We start from the raw sequence: 12,395 nt of genomic DNA, 5'->3' as shown, positions 1-12,395 counted from the left end.
GAACCTTTGTGCCACTTGGTGCCACCATTTTTGACTGTAGCCATCTCTGCTCCTGCATGCTGGACATTATACCACCACAAAATCCTCCTGTGACCACCAGCTGTTGTGCACCTTTAGTTACTGAGGCTGCTGCTGCACTGCTGTCTGGCTGTGAGGGACTTGGTTCCTTCCTGGGGCCTGGCTGATGTATCTGTGCTGTTCTACTTTCAGAGATCTTGTGGTCCTCACGCATACTATCTGCCTGGCTTAACTGATACATTTGTGGCTCCTTCTTTGACCTTACTGCTGTCCCCTTGATCAGAAGGTCTCCACAGCAGCTCAGCTCCCTCATGTTTCTCCTCTTGATGTTCAGTCACCTTTGGAGTCTATGCAGTCCTCTAATCAACCTTTTGAAAGACCATGGAACAGCTGCTACAGGCAATCACTGACAGAGAAGCGGGTGACATATAGGATAGTGGATGATCATATCTGTCTGTTACTTATTCATTAAGAAATGCAAAAATGAAAGAATAAGATTGGTGAGTCTGAGACCCGTATTTCCCCATTGGAGGGTACGGCAGCTCCAGTGGTTGGCTGCCTAACATCTCTGGAATCTCACATAGTGGACACTTACTGACAATGAAGGCTCTATGTCTCAACATAATTTCTCTGGTTGGTTCAAATCTTGAGCACTTTCAGGTGTCCTGATTGACTGATCTACATGGACATGAAACATTTACTTTACAACTTTCCATGAACGTGCTCACTGGTAAACTACCCAAGATGTTCCTCTGGTGGCTCCTACATGCACATTCATTGCCAGTATCTTCAACTACAAAGATTTGGATGCTGTCATTCAGCTGGCCATGGTCAAAGGTACCTTTGAATTTCATGGCCAACATGTTGCTGTTTGTCTTGGTCCCAGTTTGTACAAGTCAAGTGCAGCCGGAGTGATTTACAACCTCCCTACGTGATGCTCTCTTTCTTGCTTGTCTGTGGTTCAGCTCTGGTGGCAGAACCCACGTCCTCGACTCTCCTCGCAATTGAATACAGTTTTTGAGAGGCAAAAACAAAGAAGTCAGCCTCTTTTTAGACCCTGGCCTGTGCTCCTGCTGATTCTGGGACTTCCACCATTGTGTTCCTGTGACTAGTCACTTGCCAGGTGTCTGAATCTATTTGTTACTTCCTGGGTTTGGACTCAGCAAGTCAGACTCTGCTATTTTACAGTACCTGTGTGCACCCGAGTGCCTGTGTTTCTTCCTATCCAGTCCAGTGTATCTGCAGTTATCTATGAGACTGTTTCCTCAGCAAGTAACCTGGATATCACTGCAAGTTATCCTTTGTGAAATACCCTGCAATATTATTATGGCGCCTTCATTTTTAGTTTCTGTGTACCCCAAATATCTGATCCAGCAATTGCCCTGTTTATGTCGGTGCCTGTTTTCTACAAGGAATCTGCATTTGCCATATTGCACCAATTAATTCACTGGTTTGGAGACTTTGACAACAATTTGTTTTTTTAGTATTTTGAATTTTGCCTATCTCAGTTACCAGAGTTATCCGGGACATCGGTTATTGCTATTCCGCTGCTTCACATATCCGGGACATTGGTTATAGCTGTTCCACTGCTTCAGTTATCTGGGACATCGGATCTAGTTGTTCCACTGCTTCAGATATCCGGGACATTGGTTATTACTGTTGCACTGCGTCAGTTATCCGGAACATCAGTTATTGCTGTTGCACTGCTTCAGTTATCCGGGACATCGGTTATCACTGTCGCACTGCTTCAGTTATCTGGGACATCGGTTATAGCTGTTCCACTGCTTCTGATATCCAGGACATTGGTTATTACTGTTGCACTGCTTCAGTTATCCGTGACATTGGTTATTGCTGTTCCACTGCTTCAGTTATCCGGGACATCGGTTATCACTGTCGCACTGCTTCAGTTATCTGGGACATCGGTTATAGCTGTTCCACTGCTTCTGATATCCAGGACATTGGTTATTACTGTTGCACTGCTTCAGTTATCCGTGACATTGGTTATTGCTGTTCCACTGCTTCAGTTATCCGGGACATCGGTTATTGCTATAAAAATAGATAAGTATGAGTTCTGGCGCAGTGAAGTTAGCAGCCCAATCCTAACCTTCCTATGATCCACCCAAATCCAGATCACACATGGAAGGAAGATCAAAGGCGCTACTTTACAAAGAACTAATATATCAAAAGAGAAATATAATATACATCACATGCAATCTTCGTAGGCCTTCATTAATTTCTTTCTATTGTTCCAATGATTACCGGATGTTTACATGCAAAAAAACAAAATTGAACAACAAATGTATAGTAATGTTTGTAATGAGGTCAATTTCTGTGAGTTCTCCAGCGAAACAGAACCCTATGTTGTGAAGATTTCTTGATAGTAGATAAGGATAGTTTCTCACCACCACTTCATGAACATAGGTAAATGTACCAAGACTCACTTAGAATTATATATCACCATACATGTAAAGGTTTCTTTTACACTTTTGATCATAGCATATGAAGCAAGCTCTGTTCAATAAAACGTACCACACTCACTTTTCAGCAGATGGAATTCCACACGTAGCGGTTTCTTTAAACAGACGAATCACTCTTCTCTCCAAAAAATGATTTATTTGTACATAATAAAATTGTAATGAACAATCAAATAAAATCTCCTTATTCAATTCCCAAAAATTAATTCCAGGATAAAACAAATGTGTGTCAAGATGGAATTAAGACAATCACAAGTAAATTTCGGACTTATACTTGTGAACACAAATGCTAAATTACCTTGGAATGGTATGAATGGAGAAGAATTGAAAAAAACACTGTCTGGTATCACCAACACCGTTTCGACACAAAGGTCTTTATCAAGGTGTGTCGCTGTTCCACTGCTTCAGATATCCAGGACATCGTTTATTGCTGTTCCACTGCTTCAGATATCCGGGACAATGGTTATTACTGTTGCACTGCTTCAGTTATCCGGGACATTGGTTATTGCTGTTCCACTGCTTCAGTTACCTGGGACATCGTTTATTGCTGTTCCACTGCTTCAGTTACCTGGGACATCGGTTATAGCTGTTCCACTACTTCAGTTATCTGGGACATTGGTTATTGCTGTTGCACTGCTTCAGTTATCCGGGACATTGGTTATTGCTGCTCCACTGCTTCAGATATCTGGGACATTGGTTATTACTGTTGCACTGCTTCAGTTATCCGGGACATTGGTTATTGCTGCTCCACTGCTTCAGTTATCTGGTACATTGGTTATAGCTGTTTCACTGCTTCAGTTATCTGGTACATTGGTTATTGCTGTTCCACTGCTTCAGTTATCCGGTACATTGGTTATTGCTGTTCCACTGCTTCAGTTGTCCGGTACATTGGTTATTGATGTTCCACTGCTTCAGTTATCTGGTACATTGGTTATTGCTGTTCCGCTGCTTCAGTTATCCGGGGAACATTGTTTATTGCTGTTCCACTGCTTCAGTTATCTGGGATATTGGTTATTGCTGTTCCACTGCTTCTGATATCCGGGACATTGGTTATTACTGTTGCACTGCTTCAGTTATCCGAGACATTGGTTATTGCTGCTCCACTGCTTCAGTTATCCGGGACATCGGTTATAGATGTTCCACTGCTTCAGTTACCTGGGACATTGGTTATTACTGTTGTCCTGCTTCAGTTATCCAGTACATTGGTTATTGATGTTCCACTGCTTCAGTTATCTGGTACATTGGTTATTGCTGTTCCACTGCTTCAGTTATCCGGTACATTGGTTATTGCTGTTCCACTGCTTCAGTTATCCGGTACATTGGTTATTGATGTTGCACTGCTTCAGTTATCTGGTACATTGGTTATTGCTGTTCCACTGCTTCAGTTATCCGGGGAACATTGTTTATTGCTGTTCCACTGCTTCAGTTATCTGGGACATCGGTTATAGCTGTTCCACTGCTTCAGTTACCTGGGACATCGGGTATTGCTGTTCCGCTGCTTCATGTATCCAGGACATTGGTTATTGCTGTACCACTGCTTCAGTTATCTGGGACATTGGTTATTGCTGTTGCACTGCTTCAGATATCCAGGACATCGGTTATTGCTGTTGCACTGCTTCAGCATTTACCACAATTATCTGGGGCATTGTGTAATACATTTCCAGTGATTGAGTATTTGTTAGCATTATCCAGGACATTGTTCATTTGCATCCCTGTCCTCCTGTATTCTCCTGCTTATTAGCCTACCCTAATATCTACATCATTCCGGCACTACCCTTGTGTGATAGTAAACACTACTATTCACTTATAATAGGATTTTAATACCTACCGGTAAATCCTTTTCTCTTAGTCCATAGAGGATGCTGGGGACTCCGTAAGGACCATGGGGTATAGACGGGATCCGCAGGAGACATGGGCACACTATAAGACTTTGAATGGGTGTGAACTGGCTCCTCCCTCTATGCCCCTCCTCCAGACCTCAGTTAGAAAACTGTGCACAGGGAGACAGACATTTCAAGGAAAGAATTTATAGTTTAAACACGGTGAGTGTCATACCAGCTCACACCATGAACATACCGCAGAACGTGGCATTCAATAGAACACCAGCCAACGGCATGAAAAAATACACAGCCACATGCTGATAAAATATGTAACACACCCTGTGTGTCAACCCAATCAATAATAAGATACCGCTTGCCAAGGCATGAACAACGTCAGCAACAGCCTGACAGAAAAGAACCACCACAAGAGTGTAACCCTAACCAATAACTGCAGACACAGTCTGCACTGGGACGGGCGCCTAGCATCCTCTACGGACTAAGAGAAAAGGATTTACCGGTAGGTATTAAAATCCTATTTTCTCATACATCCTAGAGGATGCTGGGGACTCTGTACGGACCATGGGGTTTATACCAAAGCTCCAGACCGGGCGGGAGAGTGCGGACGACTCTGCAGCACCGAATGAGCAAACAAAAGGTCCCCATCAGCCAGGGTATCAAACTTGTAAAGCATAGCAGAAGTGTTTGATCCGCCCAAGAAGAGCCCACCTACCTAGTAGAATGGGTTTCCACCGACTTCGGTAACAGCAATCCAGTCGTAGAATGAGCACGCCGAATCGTATCGTAGATCCAACGTGTAACAGACTGCATAGCCGCAGGCGCCCCAAACATGCTGGGAGCATACCGGACAAACAGAACCTCTGTTTCCCCAAACAGAGCCAAATTGGTGATCTAAAAATTCAAAGCCCTGACTTCATCGAGAGACTTTGAATCAGCCAATGCATAAGTAGACACAGGCAACAAAATAGGCTGGTTTCCGCGCAAACACAGAAACCACTTTTGGCAGAACTATTATCCGTGTTCTCAATTCCGCTCGATCCACATGGAAGATCAAACAGGGGCTCTTGTGAGACAAAGCCGTTACTTCCAACACCCGCCTTGCGGACTCCAAGGTCAATAGCATGACTACTCTCCAAAAAATAAATTTTAACACAACCTTTCATAAAGGTTCCAATCAGCGTGACACAAGAAACCGCAACACCATGTCAAGGCCCCACGGTGCCAATGGGGCCCAATTGGAGGTTGGATGTGCAGCACTCCCTTCACGAAAGTCTGAACTTCCGGAAAGGTGGACTAATTTTTTTTTGGGAAAGTGTTAGGGTCTCCTGCCCTGTGCTGCCACGTCGTCATGGCAACCGGGAGACAAGTGCTAGTGGAGTAACCTGAGCGCAGCTGATACTCCGGTTCGGGTCTTTTGCTGTGCAGTGGTTATAGGCTCTGTGCACGGCAGGGGATCCGGTGCTGGTTTTTGTGCTCACAGTCTGTGAGGTCTGAGTGGGGCGTGTACAGCACCTGCTTTATAAGGTCTCTTTTCAGGGTAAGCAGATGCTGCTGAATCTTTGTTGGTTAGTCAGTTCATGAAAGTTAGCCAGTACTGTGTAGCTTTGTATTTGTTTGTTGCTTACTGCAAATAGGCCTGGGGATTTGGTATTACACTCTGCCAATCCAGACCTAGCAGTAAGACTGGAGTCAGTCGTTTAGCTTGCTGGGGTTCTGTTACTACTCTGTGAACTTAGCAAGTTTGCGGCTGTATTCTAAGACTTGCCTGTCTAATCCTGTCTCACTGTGCTAGGTGTCAGGGGTCAGTTTAGTGGCAGTAAGCTAAAACCTGTGCACTGCAAGTGAGAAATAGGATTGTGGAGACTCTCCTTGTGTCTATCATTCCATCTCTGACCAAGGAGTTTACTGCCACACCCGTTGGTAACCCTTTAGGGTTTTGCTGTTGCCCTTAGCAACAGCATTTCGGGTTCTCTACGTATTAAAACACAACATCTTGCTTTTTCCATCTGTGCAGTTCTAATACAAGGGAGATACCCAGTTCCTTGGCCTCTGGGCTTCTCTGTTCACCTTGTGTGTATTTTGTTACCCTATTACCTTCTGTGTACGTTATGTCATATTCCCCAGTTTGTCTGTGAGTCCATTTGTTTTGCATAACAGTTCAAACACCAGTACATTCCTGCAGACACTGGAGTGCATAACAGTTCTGACACCAGTACTTTCCTGCAGGCACTGGTGTGCATAACATATTCAGCAGCCAAATACTCCTGTTGAAATTTTGTGGGAATATGGAGCATACCCCTCAAAATACGTTGCAACAGGTGGTCGATCAGGTGCAGGTCCTGACTCGACAATTTAATGATTTGTCCATTAAAATGCACACCTCCCAGGCTGCTGGCGGAGCTCCCGCAGCAGCAGCACCTGCAGGGGTTAAGGAGCCGAAAGTAAATCTCCCGGATCGTTTTTCTGGAGATCGCTCGCAGTTCTTTTGTTTCAAGGAGAGCTGCAAGCTATACTTCCGGCTTAGGCCTCAGTCTTCTGGGTCGGAGATTCAGCGGGTGGGCATAGTGATTTCCTTGCTACAAGGAGACCCACAGGTCTGGGCATATGGGTTGCAGCCTGACTGTCCGTCGCTTAAAAGTGTTGATGCTTTTTTTACGGCACTGGGCATGTTGTATGATGACCCTGACAAGACGGCCTCAGCCGAGGCTCAGATTTCGATCCTTAAGCAAGGGCGAAGGCCAGTTGAGGTTTACTGTACGGAGTTTCGGAGGTTGGCCCATGATACCCAGTGGAATGACCCAGCCCTGAGACACCAGTACCGAAGAGGTCTTTCTAACCAGATAAAGGACCAACTGGTACAATATCCCTTGCCTGATAGCTTGGATCAGCTCATGCAGTTATCCATCCGGGTGGATAGACGGCTGAGAGAGCGTAGGCTTGAAAGGGAGACTGAGATTTCCTTCCTTCCCAAGGGAACCTCAGACTCTGAGGAATTTTCTGAGGAGCCTATGCAGATTGGGGCTACCCGCCTCTCCTCGAGTGAGAAGACGCGGAGGAGACAGCAGGGGTTGTGTTTGTACTGTGGGAATAAAGGTCATGTGGTAGTATCATGCCCAGAAAAGCCGGAAAACTTCAGGGCCTGAGGGTGATGGGAAATATCCTGTCAGGCCAGAAGTCAGAATTTCCCAAGAAGACTTTTATCATTCCGGTGACCTTGAAGATCCTCGGTCAAACTGTCAAGACTGAGGCCTTTGTGGACAGTGGGGCCGACGGGGTTTTTATGGACCGCCAATTCGCCCTGAAACACTCTGTTCCCTTAGTACCCTTGGCATCGGAAATTGAGATTTGTGGGTTAAACGGGGAACCATTATCCCAAGGTAAAATTACCTCTTGCACTAGCCAGATTTCTTTGTTTATTGGAGCCACACACTCTGAAAAATTGTCCTTTTATGTGACTGTCTGTACTTTTGCCCCATTGGTGTTGGGGTTACCCTGGTTAAGGGCCCACAATCCTCAATTTGACTGGGTCTCTGGGGAGATTCTTAGTTGGGGTACTGATTGTTTCAGGAGTTGCTTGAGCCTTCCAGTCAGGCTCTCGCAGCTAAGTTTGCCAGGATTGCCAGGGTGTTATGCAGATTTTGCGGACGTGTTCTCCAAAAAAGTTGCAGAGGTACTACCTCCCCATCGCCCCTATGACTGTGCCATTGATTTGTTGCCAAATGCTAAGCTTCCCAAGAGCAGGTTGTACTCCCTGTCACGTCCTGAGACTCAGGCTATGGCAGAGTACATTCAGGAGAACTTGGCTAAGGGATTTATCAGACCTTCACAGTCTCCAGTTGGGTCGGGGTTCTTCTTCGTGGGTAAAAAGGACGGTTCGTTGCGACCCTGCATCGACTTCAGGGAATTGAACCGTATCACGATTAAAAACTCATACCCACTGCCTCTCATTTCGGTCTTGTTTGACCAGCTTCGTACTGCCACCATTTTTTCTAAGATTGACCTACGCGGTGCGTACAATCTAATCCGAATAAGAGAGGGGGATGAATGGAAGACTGCCTTTAATACCCACTCAGGGCATTATGAATATTTGGTGATGCCTTTTGGGCTCTGTAATGCCCCGGCAGTCTTCCAGGATTTCATGAATGATGTGCTCAGTGAATATTTGGATAGATTCTTAGTTGTATACTTAGATGACATCCTAATCTTCTCCCATTCCCTGGAGCAACATCGGAAGCATGTACGCTTAGTCCTCCAGAAACTCAGAGACCACCGGCTTGGGGCGAAGCTGGAGAAGTGCGAATTTGAAGTTCAGCAAATCGCATTTCTAGGATATATTATCTCCCCAGAAGGTTTCCAAATGGAGGGTTCCAAGGTACAGGCAGTCCTGGATTGGGTGCAGCCCACTAGTTTGAAGGCGCTTCAGCGTTTCCTGGGCTTTGCGAATTTTTATAGACGATTTATCGCTGGATTTTCGTCTATAGTGGCGCCCTTGGTGGCACTCACTAAGAAAGGGGCGGATGTTGCTCACTGGTCTTGTGAGGCTAAAGCGGCTTTTGCCCGTCTCAAAAGGGCATTTGTTTCGGCCAAGGTGCTGCGACACCCAGATCCAGAGCGTCCTTTTGTGGTGGAGGTGGATGCCTCTGAGATGGGTATTGGGGCAGTGCTTTCTCAGATGGGAGTGTCTGATAATCGCCTTCATCCCTGTGCTTACTTTTCCCGTAAATTTTCGCCTGCCGAGATGAATTATGACGTGGGTAACCGGGAATTGTTGGCTATTAAGGATGCACTCGAGGAGTGGAGACACTGGCTTGAGGGGGCTAAGTTTGTGGTCTCAATTCTCACTGACCATAAGAATCTGGCATATTTAGAGTCAGCGAAGCGTCTCAATGCCAGGCAGGCACGATGGGCTTTGTTTTTTGCTCGCTTTAATTTTTTGATAACATATCGCCCTGGGTCAAAAAACATCAAGGCTGATGCGCTCTCGCAGAGTTTTGCTCCAATCCAGGAGACCACCGAGGAGCCGTTGCCCATTGTTTCCCCATCATGTATTAAAGTGGGCATTACCCAGGACCTCTTATCATTAGTCCTTAGAGCACAGGAGCAGGCTCCTCCAGACCTTCCGGTAGGTCTTTTGTTTGTGCCTCCTAGGTTAAGACAGCGAGTGTTCCTGGAATTCCATGCCAAGAAGTCGGCAGGTCACCCGGGTATTGCCAGAACTCGGGAGTTGCTATCTAGGGCGGTGTGGTGGCCCTCGGTGGCTAAGGATGTGGATCAGTGGGTTCGGGCATGTGACATCTGTGCCCGAAATAAGACTCCTAGAGGGGTTCCTGTTGGCCCATTACATCCACTCTCTATCCCATCTAAGCCATGGACCCACATTTCAATGGATTTTGTGGTGGACTTGCCCAAATCCTCGGGGATGACAGCCATCTGGGTTGTCGTTGACAGGTTTTCGAAGATGGCGCACTTCGTTCCACTGGTTGGGCTGCCATCAGCCAGACGCCTGTCTGAATTATTTATGCTGCATGTTGTGCATCTCCACGGGTTGCCACTTGATGTGGTCTCTGACCGCGGATCCCAGTTTGTGGCCAAATTCTGGAGGGCATTTTGTTCCGATCTCCAGATTTCTGTCAGCTTGTCGTCAGGCTACCATCCGCAGTCTAATGGGCAGACTGAAAGGGTGAACCAGTCCTTGGAGCAGTTCCTCAGGTGTTATGTCTCCAAGTGTCAGACTGACTGGGTTGCTCATCTGTCCATGGCGGAGTTTGCCTATAACAACGCGGCTCACTCTGCTACAGGGATCTCTCCCTTCCTTTGTGTGTATGGGCATCATCCTAAGGCCAATTCTTTTGACCCCCTGGACTCCACGCCTGGTGGTTCCTCTGTGGTTTCGGTCCTTAGAGGTATTTGGCGGAAAGTGAAGAAAGCCCTTGTGTCTGTGTCATTAGTGACCAAAAGGGTTTTTGATAAGCGGAAAAGACCCTGCAGCTTCAAATTAGGAGACTTCGTCTGGTTGTCTACCAAGAATTTGAAGTTGAGACAGCCATCTCATAAGTTAGGGCCACGGTTCATCGGCCCTTATAAGATCACCAGGGTTATCAATCTGGTGGCATTTCAGTTAGATCTGCCCCGTTCTTTGGGTATCAATAAAACATTTCATTGTTCCCTTTTAAAACGGGCGATTAGTAATCCTTCTTCCAGTGGAAGACCTTCCCCTCTTCTGATACGTGGCCAGAGGGAGTTTGTTGTTGAAAGGATTCTTGACTCCAAGGTGGTTCGGGGTCGGCTGTCATTTTTGGTGCACTGGAAGGGGTATGGCCCGGAGGAGCGGTCGTGGGTGCGCAGTTGTGATCTTCATGCCCCCAAACTGATACGCTCTTTCTTCTCGCAGTTCCCCGATAAACCCGGTGGTAGGGGTTCTTTGACCCCTCGTCAGAGGGGGGGTACTGTTAGGGTCTCCTGCCCTGTGCTGCCACGTCGTCATGGCAACCGGGAGACAAGTGCTAGTGGAGTAACCTGAGCGCAGCTGATACTCCGGTTCGGGTCTTTTGCTGTGCAGTGGTTATAGGCTCTGTGCACGGCAGGGGATCCGGTGCTGGTTTTTGTGCTCACAGTCTGTGAGGTCTGAGTGGGGCGTGGACAGCACCTGCTTTATAAGGCCTCTTTTCAGGGTAAGCAGATGCTGCTGAATCTTTGTTGGTTAGTCAGTTCATGAAAGTTAGCCAGTACTGTGTAGCTTTGTATTTGTTTGTTGCTTACTGCAAATAGGCCTGGGGATTTGGTATTACACTCTGCCAATCCAGACCTAGCAGTAAGACTGGAGTCAGTCGTTTAGCTTGCTGGGGTTCTGTTACTACTCTGTGAACTTAGCAAGTTTGCGGCTGTATTCTAAGACTTGCCTGTCTAATCCTGTCTCACTGTGCTAGGTGTCAGGGGTCAGTTTAGTGGCAGTAAGCTAAAACCTGTGCACTGCAAGTGAGAAATAGGATTGTGGAGACTCTCCTTGTGTCTATCATTCCATCTCTGACCAAGGAGTTTACTGCCACACCCGTTGGTAACCCTTTAGGGTTTTGCTGTTGCCCTTAGCAACAGCATTTCGGGTTCTCTACGTATTAAAACACAACATCTTGCTTTTTCCATCTGTGCAGTTCTAATACAAGGGAGATACCCAGTTCCTTAGCCTCTGGGCTTCTCTGTTCACCTTGTGTGTATTTTGTTACCCTATTACCTTCTGTGTACGTTATGTCATATTCCCCAGTTTGTCTGTGAGTCCATTTGTTTTGCATAACAGTTCAAACACCAGTACATTCCTGCAGACACTGGAGTGCATAACAGTTCTGACACCAGTACTTTCCTGCAGGCACTGGTGTGCATAACAGAAAGAAAATTTATAAGGCCAAAACTGGACTGAAATGGAGCCTAACTTTAGGCCTGCCTCCACACCTGCTTGCCAAGAATAAAGAAGAGCGACCCAGCTGAAAGTCTTCCGTAGGAGCCTTCTTGGATTCTCACCAAGACAGATACTTACGCCAAATACGGTGGTAAGGATTTGGACAACAACTTCATAGGGAATACCCTTTCGGGGTAGGATATGGCGTTCAACCGCCACGCCGTCAAACGCAGCCGCGGTAAGTCTTGATACACGCCCGGATCTTGCTGTAACAGATCCTCACGTAGAGGAAGAGGCCAGGGATCTTCTATGAGTAAATCTTGAAGAACTGGATACCAAGCCCTCCTTGGCTAGACCGGAACAATGATGATCGCCTGAACCTTTGTTCTTCTTACATTTATCACCTTCAGAAAGAGTGAAAGCGGAGGGGACACATAGACCGACTGAAAACACCCAAGGTGTCACAAGGGCGTCCACTGCCATAGCTTGAGTGTCCCCTGACCTGGAACAATATCCCTGAGGTCTCTCGTTGAGGTGAGACGCCAACAAGCCCAATTGAGGCACTCCTCAAAGACTTGTCACTTCTGTGAAAACTTCTCGATGACAACTGTATTTCTCACGGATGGAGATTGCGTCTGCAGAGGAAATTAATTTCTCCGTCGTCTACATCCGGGA

The 12,395-nt window shown here is 46.5% G+C and overlaps 1 protein-coding gene across 1 annotated transcript in view; it reads right to left on the bottom strand.

Annotated features, from left to right (window-relative positions):
• The window catches only part of LOC135057005 (zinc finger protein OZF-like), a 48,287-nt gene that overhangs the window by 2,583 nt on the left and 33,309 nt on the right, over positions 1 to 12,395 (bottom strand). The gene's annotated exons all lie outside the window — the stretch shown is intronic.

The sequence above is a fragment of the Pseudophryne corroboree genome, chromosome 3 (assembly GCF_028390025.1).
Source record: "Pseudophryne corroboree isolate aPseCor3 chromosome 3, aPseCor3.hap2, whole genome shotgun sequence".
NCBI lineage: Eukaryota > Metazoa > Chordata > Amphibia > Anura > Myobatrachidae > Pseudophryne > Pseudophryne corroboree.
This window is presented reverse-complemented; position numbering and strand designations above follow the sequence as displayed.